This window comes from Hibiscus syriacus, unplaced genomic scaffold (genome assembly GCF_006381635.1).
Source record: "Hibiscus syriacus cultivar Baekdansim isolate YM2019G1 unplaced genomic scaffold, ASM638163v2 tig00110893_pilon, whole genome shotgun sequence".
Taxonomy (NCBI): domain Eukaryota; kingdom Viridiplantae; phylum Streptophyta; class Magnoliopsida; order Malvales; family Malvaceae; genus Hibiscus; species Hibiscus syriacus.
Genome location: NW_024062901.1, coordinates 6,903,544 through 6,913,299, shown reverse-complemented (window position 1 = coordinate 6,913,299; position 9,756 = coordinate 6,903,544). Strand labels below are relative to the sequence as shown.

The 9,756-nt window shown below is 31.9% G+C and overlaps 1 long non-coding RNA gene across 1 annotated transcript; it reads left to right on the top strand.

The window, feature by feature from the left end:
- Window positions 1-329: 329 nt before the first annotated feature.
- On the top strand, window positions 330-8,728 carry LOC120145506. The gene is made up of 3 exons (XR_005518135.1): window positions 330-419; window positions 4,805-4,813; window positions 8,719-8,728. It is a non-coding gene; the product is annotated as an uncharacterized LOC120145506 (long non-coding RNA).
- Window positions 8,729-9,756: the final 1,028 nt, after the last annotated feature.

The following is a 9,756-nucleotide window of genomic DNA, read 5'->3' as shown; positions in this document are numbered from 1 at the left end:
TCGTGAGTTTAAAATTTTCAAGCTCGACTCTAACTCGAAAAATAATATTAAAACTCGACTCGAACTCAAAAAGACTCAAATTCAAAAAAAAATTTAGGAGTTCGATAAAAACTCGAGACTCGAGCTCAATTGAAGCTCAATTTTGAGCTCGGTTCAAGCTCGACGGGTTTTATTTCTATTTACTGAAACCCATCCCCTTTTATACACTCCACTTTACCCCTTATTCTCCGAGTACCAACGATGTGGGATGTAACTCACTGGAGAAAACAGTGGCGTTTTTGGTAAATTTTCAGCTCTTTCCGTTTTGAAAATTTGGGTTCGGTTATGTTGGGGTTTTTGTGTTTCAAACATTAATTGTTGTTTGGATGATGGGAAATCGGAATCCTCAGGATAAAGATGGGAACTTGAATATTTTACTAGTAGTATAGATACAATATATCATGCTAATATGGGTTAGGGATGTTGATAAACGATATTCCTCAGTTTGCAGGAAAATATAATCTTTGATAAGAAAACTTTCCTAATATAACTCTATTTCGTATTATCGAACAGTCGCTTGAATTTCCTGCTGTTTGTCATCCAAGGAAATGCTAACTTGCCTGTTATTTAATGCCTACTATGGCTGGATTTTTGGATGGGTGAAGTAGGATAATTGCTTTGCCTTTGATTGTTTTCTAAACATTTCGCATTTTACTCAACCTGTGCCGATAAGATTTCATACGTTGCTTTCATTGATTTTCAACAAGGTAGCTGTCATGATTCTGAATGTGTTCACCTCTCCATCCAGGTCCTTTTCTCCAAGTTCAAGGCTTCCTCTGCTCATGCGAAGTCGCTCGGGCGTTTGCATGCTTTTGATCATTTTCCTGCCACAGCTCTATTCCATTGCAGCAGAAGTAGTTCTCCGGGGTCTTAATGGGAGCTGAAGTTGTCAGTTGAAGGTATAAGCCATTTTTTGGTTATTATTTTACAGACATTATTTACTATACACCATTTTTTGGTCATTCTTTTTTCTCCTCTGTGGTTCTGGTCAGGACTGGTGAATGTCCCAACTCCTAATCATTCATCTTTCAATGATATATAACTAGTTCTGTATTGTAGATGTACCTTTCTTGCAACTTCTGCTGCATCAACTCCATTGGATCAAGGGAGTTTCTTGAAGGTTTTGCCTTCGTTAAACAAGGTATGCAGACCTAATTTGTTGTTTAGATATCACGTGGCAATGTGCATGTTATTGGAGAGCTAATATGATCAAGGGAAAACTATGATGTGCATATGATGGTTAACATATCTGCTTAGCTTCTTAAGCAGGACAAGTTGTGTATATTTATTTTGCATGTTGATATGTTTATGTATAAGTATGCGAATGATTTATGTAGGAGTCACATACATCATTTTGCATAATTTGTATGTTACCTTCATGTGCATAATTTAACCCCTATCACATAATCGAATTTAGGGTTTATGGTTTAGATTTTAGGGTTTAAGGTTCATTACAAATACATTAATTAATCGATTTGGTACCGATTTATGAGGTAAGTACTATATAATATCTTGATATTAAATGCATTACAATATGGTTTAGTTGTATTATAGAATTTTTAATATATATTTAAAATTTTATAATTATCAATAATGTATTTTTAATATATTTTTAATAATGTAATTTTAAAAAATCTAAAATTATAATATAACATTTTTTTCGAGCTGCTCACGAGCTTTTTGAGTCGAATATCGAGTAGCTCATTTCGGCTCGTTAAGAACTCGAGTCGAGCTCGAGCTCGAGTCGAATCCATTCGATATGAGTATTTATCGAGCCTTAATCGAGTCGATCTCGAGTAACTTACGATCTGTCTCACCTCATTTGCAGTCCCAGTGTGTCTGCAAATTTTCATTCGGCTTGATCTTGAATCGTGGATCTTGGAGAGCCAGCAAATTTTCATTATTTTTCTTTTTCTTTGATAAAAAATACATACCTATAGTATAACTTTTATATGCTACTATTCTTCTTTTAGGCATGAGTCATTTCATTGGCTAGTTTCTCTTTCCTATAAGAAATTGACCAATCATTTTATTGGGTAGATACCCATTTGGCCATTTCCATGGCGTTGCTCCACGTAAGGCTGTTTAATCCAAAAAAAAAAATGTCTGCGTATCAAATCAATATGAATTTAAACTACTTTTAGTCAATTTTATATTAAAAAAACCCTAAATAAATACTTATTTAAAAAATAGTACTATTCATAAATTATTTGAAAGAATAACTCTCAAATCGTTCGCATCGAACGATATCGCGACCTGTAAACAGCGTATTAAATCTTCACACCCTCCAACACACGAGATACATCCGACGTAGGCGTACTTTCTAAGTAAGCCAATAAAACAATTGAATAAAATGACTTTGCGAATTGCGAAGCGATAGGTAACATTTATGATTTAAAATATCGCGAAATTTATGGGAGATCTCGCGGCCTGCAAAACGTGAGGACAATAGATTCCCTACCATTCTTTTAGTGTCCATAGCCTTGTTCGGATACTATTTCTAGGTGAGAAACTATTTTTTTAATTTTTAATTATAAACTCGTAGTGTTGCAATTTATATTTTAGGTGACTATAATATCATAATGTATAAGACATTTTAAGCGGTAAAAAAGATGTTGAAAATGGTTAGAAATCATGGTTTTGTGAGGGAAGAAAAAATGATTTGATAAACATATTGAAGTATTATTTCTGGCTTGTAAATATGAGTGATTTCAGAATTTATATGCTTAGAGGTATAGTATTGCAACTTTTATTTATGTTAAGACTAATATAGTCACATACGAGATATTTTAATGGGGCTAAAATTGTGTTTGAAAAGGTTGGAATGTATGATTTGGTGTATAAAGAAATCAAAAGAAATTGAAAACTAAGTAATATATGTTGTTAATTGAAAAAGAAATAATGCAAAAAACTAATTTAATTGATACGTGGGCCTGAACGATTAAGACATTTGTTCTTCGTGTGTCCTGGATTCCTACATATAGAGCATAATTTTGGTTGTCCGGTTTTTTATTGATGTTCGACCAAATTCTACTCACAAAAAATCTGGGTTGACCATGGACGACTGATTTTTTTTGTCGTAGTATACCATCTGCCGTATTGTAGATTCATCATCAGCTTCATCTAAATCCCATTCATTTCCAATTGGAGAGAACTCATATTCATAAACCTTGAATATAGTTTCAAGTAAGTAAACCTGATCAACAAATCTCACGTAGGGTATATGAACACAAGAAGCAACATCAATGGTATGCGTACATGAGTATTTGAAAGTTTGGAAGAATCTACACTAACATGTTTTTTCTCGTAAATTAATCGCATATGCATTGTGTTGTATGTCTTCCATTGGCCTCGCAAATTCTGATACATGGAATAATAACATTTTGCGAGAAAAGCATATGACACTCATTGCGTTGGAATGCTGCTGGAATGTTAGCAATTTTCTGAGGAGGTTTGGGTGGATTTGGTGGCCACCTGCCATCCAGTCAGCTGTTTCCCTTCCCAATGTTGCGAAAAGGGTTGCCAGTAGATAATATGTCGCTTTGACAAATGACGTGATAAGCAAATGGCACACTCCCTTTAGTGATGAATTTATTACCTCAACAAGTTTGTTGTCATGTGATCATACCATCTACCCCCATTAAATGATCAAATCCATTTCTCCTTTGGGATTCTAGCAAGGTAGTTGAAGCCCTCAGAATTCATATGTCTCAGTTCTTGCATCAGGTCCTCAAACTCACGTACAAACTTTGTGTAACATATCAATAAAAAGTGGAACAATTAATTTGAAATAAGTTTTGTAAAGATATGGTAAACCAAAAAGGGTGAAAGACATACACATTCGAAGCACTATTAGATGCTCATATTGACTCTTGAACTTCTACAGATAGTTTGTGGCAATATGTCGTAAATAGTACCGGTGATAAATATTGGGGTTTTGGCAAGACAGGCCCATAAACTAGAGTGTGTATTTGATACCAACGCCTATGTCAGAAATAAGACAAATTCCATCATCTCTATCATGCATAACATGTGATAGAACATATGTTTGTAAGTTTATAAGGAAGAATTCCCAAAAGTCGATTTCTTCCTTTTTGACAATTGCGAAGGCGATGAGAATAGTTTTTCTGTTGTAGTCTTGTGCAACCGTCATTTTTTGAGTGTATTTGTAACATCCTAAATTAGGGTCAGTGACTAAATTGCAAATTTTAAAAACAATGTGCTCGATTTCAAAATAAGTTAAAAGTTCATGGATTTAATTGAAGAAAGTTGATGTTGGATTTAATGGTAAAGTTTTGAAATAACAAGGGTATTATGATCTTTTCTAAGAGAAGATTTTTATTCTTTTGTTCAAGGGATATAAAAATGTGGGAAAATAGATAATTTCTCCAGACTATTCTTCAGTCTTCTTCTTCCTCCTCTCCACTGTGAAGCCTTGTATAAGGTAAGTGGGTCTTCAGTTGGTTAATTCTTTAGTTTTAAAGCTTGTTTTGATTCTTGGGATGTTAAGAAAGATTAAGGAAAGCTTTAGATGGCTTAAAACTCAGAGATTAGCAAGTTATAAGAAATTAAGAAAAATGAGTTTTTAAGTGAATTTTTGAAATAGAAGGAGTTAATAGATTTTGAAGTTTAATTTGACTTGTCAAGGGTTAAATTAAGAGATATGAAGTGATAGAATGGGCTTTAGAACATGTTGGAAATTTAGTGTGATTTTTGAATGCCATGTAAATGATAGAATTTTGAGTTTAAAGAAGTGATTATAGAGTAGAAATGAGTTTAAGTATGTGTATGAAAGTTAGGAATATTAAAGGGAGTGAAGTATGAAGTGTTGAGCTGGAAATGAAGTGATTTTCGAGCTAAAAATATGATTTCTGGGCAAGGGGAATCGGTACCCATTCAAGGGGAACCGATACCCCTTCAAACGAACAAAAAATTTCCAGAATGACATGAGGGAATCGATACCTCCATAGTAGGGAATCGATTCCCCCTAAAGGAAAATTGTAAATATTGGTTTAATAAGTTCGTTTAAGTTACTAGTATCAAATTACAAGGTGTATGTATCTAATAATTGTCTTAAAATGTATAATTATGTAGATTCAGAGCCTAAACGAGTTCCGGAATCATTGACAAGTAAGATCGATAAAAAGGGAAGATAAGAGATTAGAATGGACTAGTGAGGCCAGGTGAGTGCATATTAGTATTATATGATGTTAAATGGAAATAAGACTTGCGACAAGTCTATTTTCCATAGTAAAATGCATGAATTCATAAATAGAAGTATATATGTGTATGTTTATATGTGTTGACATGTTATTGTATATATGTATTATATGGTTGACGTGAATATGTGATATGTTATGATGATATAAACCATATGATATGATAATAAATTATATGAATATAAAAGATAAGTTATGTGATAAGATCTTTGATATATACATATATATATATATAAATGAAATATTACTACGTGAATACATGTTATGAGATAATTTAAGTAATAATATGAGAATATGGTAAAAGTGAGTTTATGAGAAAGGATATGAACTAAGTAAGCAAAGGCTACATAAATAATATATTAACTAGGAGACTTGAACTTCAGTGATACTATGAGCATATAAGATAAGATAGAGGAGAAAGATTCATATGCTTAAATAAAATTATGATACATTAGTTGTATAATAGAAGCTATGGAGTGATATGAAATGATTATAGGAGTTGTACGGAATTGAATTAAGTAACTAGATTAAATTGTATATAAAAGAAATAATAGAAGTAATATATTTATGTTTATAAGTATAATGTAGGTTATGTAATGCAAGTGCATACCAAGAAATACAGAATAAGGTAGATGATATGATGTAAATTATATTATGAATTAGTGATGTAGGAATGAGATATAAATATGCAATAAAACTTATGTGTTATATGATAAATATGAACATATGAGAATAAAAGACTAGATAAGTGACTTGGTGATAGAAGCTATATGACCATGGATTAGGTAAATATGAATAATTTAAGTGATATGTAACTGTGAGTATTTGAGTATGTATCCATGTGAGTTGATTCATGAGGTTATATGAAATATTATACTATATGACTATGTGAGTATATGAAAAAGAATATAGGTACATGCAAGTTATATCCAAAGGAGTTATGTAACCATTCCTGATATGTATTACATGTATGGGAATATAAGAGAATAAAACATAAACTATATGAAAAGATATGATTCATGTGATGTGAACCATGTAAATATATGAGAAAGTGTATAAGTTATATGTATTACATGATATATGTGATTTTACAAGAAATGACATGAGCTATGTGATTACATGATTATAAGAGATCATACATGTGATAAAAGATAATTAATATGCATGTGTGAATATGAAATTATATAAATGACAATGCTCATGTTGTGTGTCATGAGAGCTAGGGGTATAGTTGGCATGCCAAGAGTCGAGGGTCTACGCGGTCCTTCGGGATATATATATATATATATATTCTTTGGAACATGTGTGAAGTATTGTGAGATACATAATTGATCCCTAGTATATGTATATGATTCTTAAGGAATGATATGTGGTCCTTATGGACATTATTATATGGCACTACGGTGCAATTCTACGCGGTACTACGGTGCAATTCTACGTGGCACTACGATGCAATTCTACGTGGCACTTCGGTGCATTTATATGAGCTGTGGTGACAACATTAGTGCACAACCTCCATAGACTCGCATATCTATAGTTCTCACATATGTACATGGGCTAATCAAGAGATATAAACAATTATATGTTAGTGATATGATAAATGTTATAGAAATAATATGATGTTATGTGTGTATAGTGTTTGATTGAAAAGGTTAAGCATAAAAGTATGTGATTACATGATAAACTGCTAATGATGATTTATGTGTATGTATGTATTTATTGTAATTAATCTGATATGCTTTTACATGATATGAGGAAATCATGTAATTTGGTATAGCATGATAGAACAAAACATGCATGTATTGATAAATGTTATAAAGTGCATTATAAGTTTTTATGCCTCACTAAGTTATAGACTTAGCGTGTGATTGTTTCACACGTAAGTTACAAAAGCTAGAAGAGAAGCGAAGAAGAGTAAGACAGGTCAGCACCTCCCTTACAAAATTTCAGATCAGAAAATAGAGAATTTAAATGTTTTTGGTTATTTTGAGTATAGTTGGCATGTACTAATTGGTTGAATTAGTTATGCTCTGATTGATTTTGGGTATTGTGGTCAATTTATGTAACTAAACCGCTTTTACTTTAATGAAAGATTTAAATTTTCTTTGAATTTTATCAAGAGTCAAAGTTTGTAAAGTCAATGTGACACCTCAGACTTGTGTCCGAGTCGGGTACGGGTTGGGGGTGTTATATTTAATGGAATCAGAGCTAAGGTTTAGCCGATTCTTAGCATAAACCAAAGTATAAAGTGTCATAAAATGTGTACATGCCAACATAAGGTGAAAAATTCTGATCTGATAGTGTAAGGAGTGTGTTGTCTTGCTAATAGAATTAGATTGTTAAGTTATAATAGAAGTATGATTATAGTAATTTTGAAGTGAAGTAAGAGGCGATATTCCTGATTGGGATAGAAATTCACCTGCCCTGGCCAGGCATGGGGAAGAGCGGACACCTCAGGAAGTGCTTCATAAGATCAAAGACTGATTTCAGAAAGTTAAAATCATATTAGAATAGTGATAGAAAGTTTTCACATCTTTGAATCGGAAAAGTGATATGAAGTATTCTTATTATTTCATGAATACGATTGAATATGGTGAACAAGTGTCACCATAAGAACACTAAAGAGTTTCCACTTTTTTGAAGTGAAGAAGTTAGATGAAGTAGTTTAGTTACTATGTGGAGAAGTTGAAGTATAGTGAACAGATTTTAGCATAAGAATGATAGAAGATTCATGGATGTGGTTATTAGTTAGGAGAATTCAAGAATAAGTGCATCAGTGACAAGCGTATAAGACATATAAAGTCAGAGCTTATGAGGTTGAAACAAAGAGATAGTACCGTGTATAAGCAAGAGTGTGGCTATTATAAGGGCTTGCATTCTAGATGGAAAGAGTTAGCGTTGGCTAACCAGAGGAGGTGATGGAAAATGTATTGTAATTATAAGATTTTGAGATATTGTCAGGATAAGATAACCAAATATGAAGTGGATTTGGATACAGTTGTATATTTTGATCATAATGATGTGATATAGTGAAGAAGGTGAGGATTCATATGTTTGAGTAAAAATAAGGATTGATAAGAAGAGTTTAAGAATGGGAACATCAGTGATCAGTTTATAAGATAAAGGAATTATAAGGTTGTGTTGGAACAACAACAATTGTATGGTGTATGAGAATAAATGTGGATCTGATAAGTAAGTAAATTGCACTAGTTGGATTTCAACTGAGAAGATGAATATGAGTAGTTTGATTAGGGCTTATGCCCTAAATGGAAGCATTGTTATTGATTAATTGTAATAGCATGGATAATAGAGTTATAAGATTTGAAGAAAAGATAAAGTTAAGTTAATCAAGTATGATGTGGATTTAGATATGGTTTTGATCATATAGATATGATGTAGGTAAGGAAATAAGTTTTTTATGTTTTAAAGGGTGTTTTAAGGAAGGAAATACAAGTATAAGAAATGGTAAAGAATAAGGTTCTGTATAAGTACAGTAGATTATCAAGCTACGAAGATATGATGAAAATCAGTAATCATAGATGAGTATAAATGATAAGAAAAGAGTATGTGTATATTAAAGAAAAGATATGATATGTGTATAAGGAGATTTTGATTTTTGAATGAATAAAGGAATAATGGTATAAGGAAAAAGTTTAAAGAATCAGATGTGATAAAGGTTATGTTTCTGGGTCAAGGAGATTAGTCAGAGGAATAAAGAATAATTTATATGTATTAAGGAAGTTTAAGAAGTAATTAAGTGATGATGGAATAAAAGTTCGTTATTACTGCAAGGTAATTAAAGATTGATAAGGAATTTGATTGATTAATGATTTTGAGTGATAAGAACTGATGATATTTGTTATATGATAAGTGACATGATAAGGATGTATAAAAAAAAGGGGTAGTTGAAGAACTAAGGGAAAGAAAGATTAAGTAAAGGAAACAACATGAGAACATTAGCAGACATGTTCTTATCAATGTGTGCAGTGAAAATTCGAGGACGAATTTTCTTTAAAGGAGGGGAGATTTGTAACATCCCAAATTAGGGTCAGTGACTAAATTGCAAATTTTAAAAACTATGTGCTCGATTTCGAAATAAGTTAAAAGTATATGGATTTAATTAAAGAAATTTGATGTTGGATTTAATGGTAAAGTTTGGAAATAACAAGGGTATTATGGTCTTTTCTAAGAGAATATTTTTAGTCTTTTCTAAGAGAAGATTTTATTCTTTTGTTTAAGGGATATAAAAACGTGGGAAAGGAGATAATTTCTCCAGACTATTCTTTAGTCTTCTTCTTCCTCCTCTCCACCGTGAAGCCTTGTATAAGGTAAGTGGGTCTTCAGTTGGTTAATTCTTTCGTTTTAAATCTTTTTTTAATTCTTGGAATGTTAAGAAAGATTAAGGAAAACTTTAGGTGGCTTAAAACTCAAAGATTAGCAAGTTATGAGAAATTAAGAAAAAAGAGTTTTTAAGTGAATTTTTGAAATAGAAGGAGTT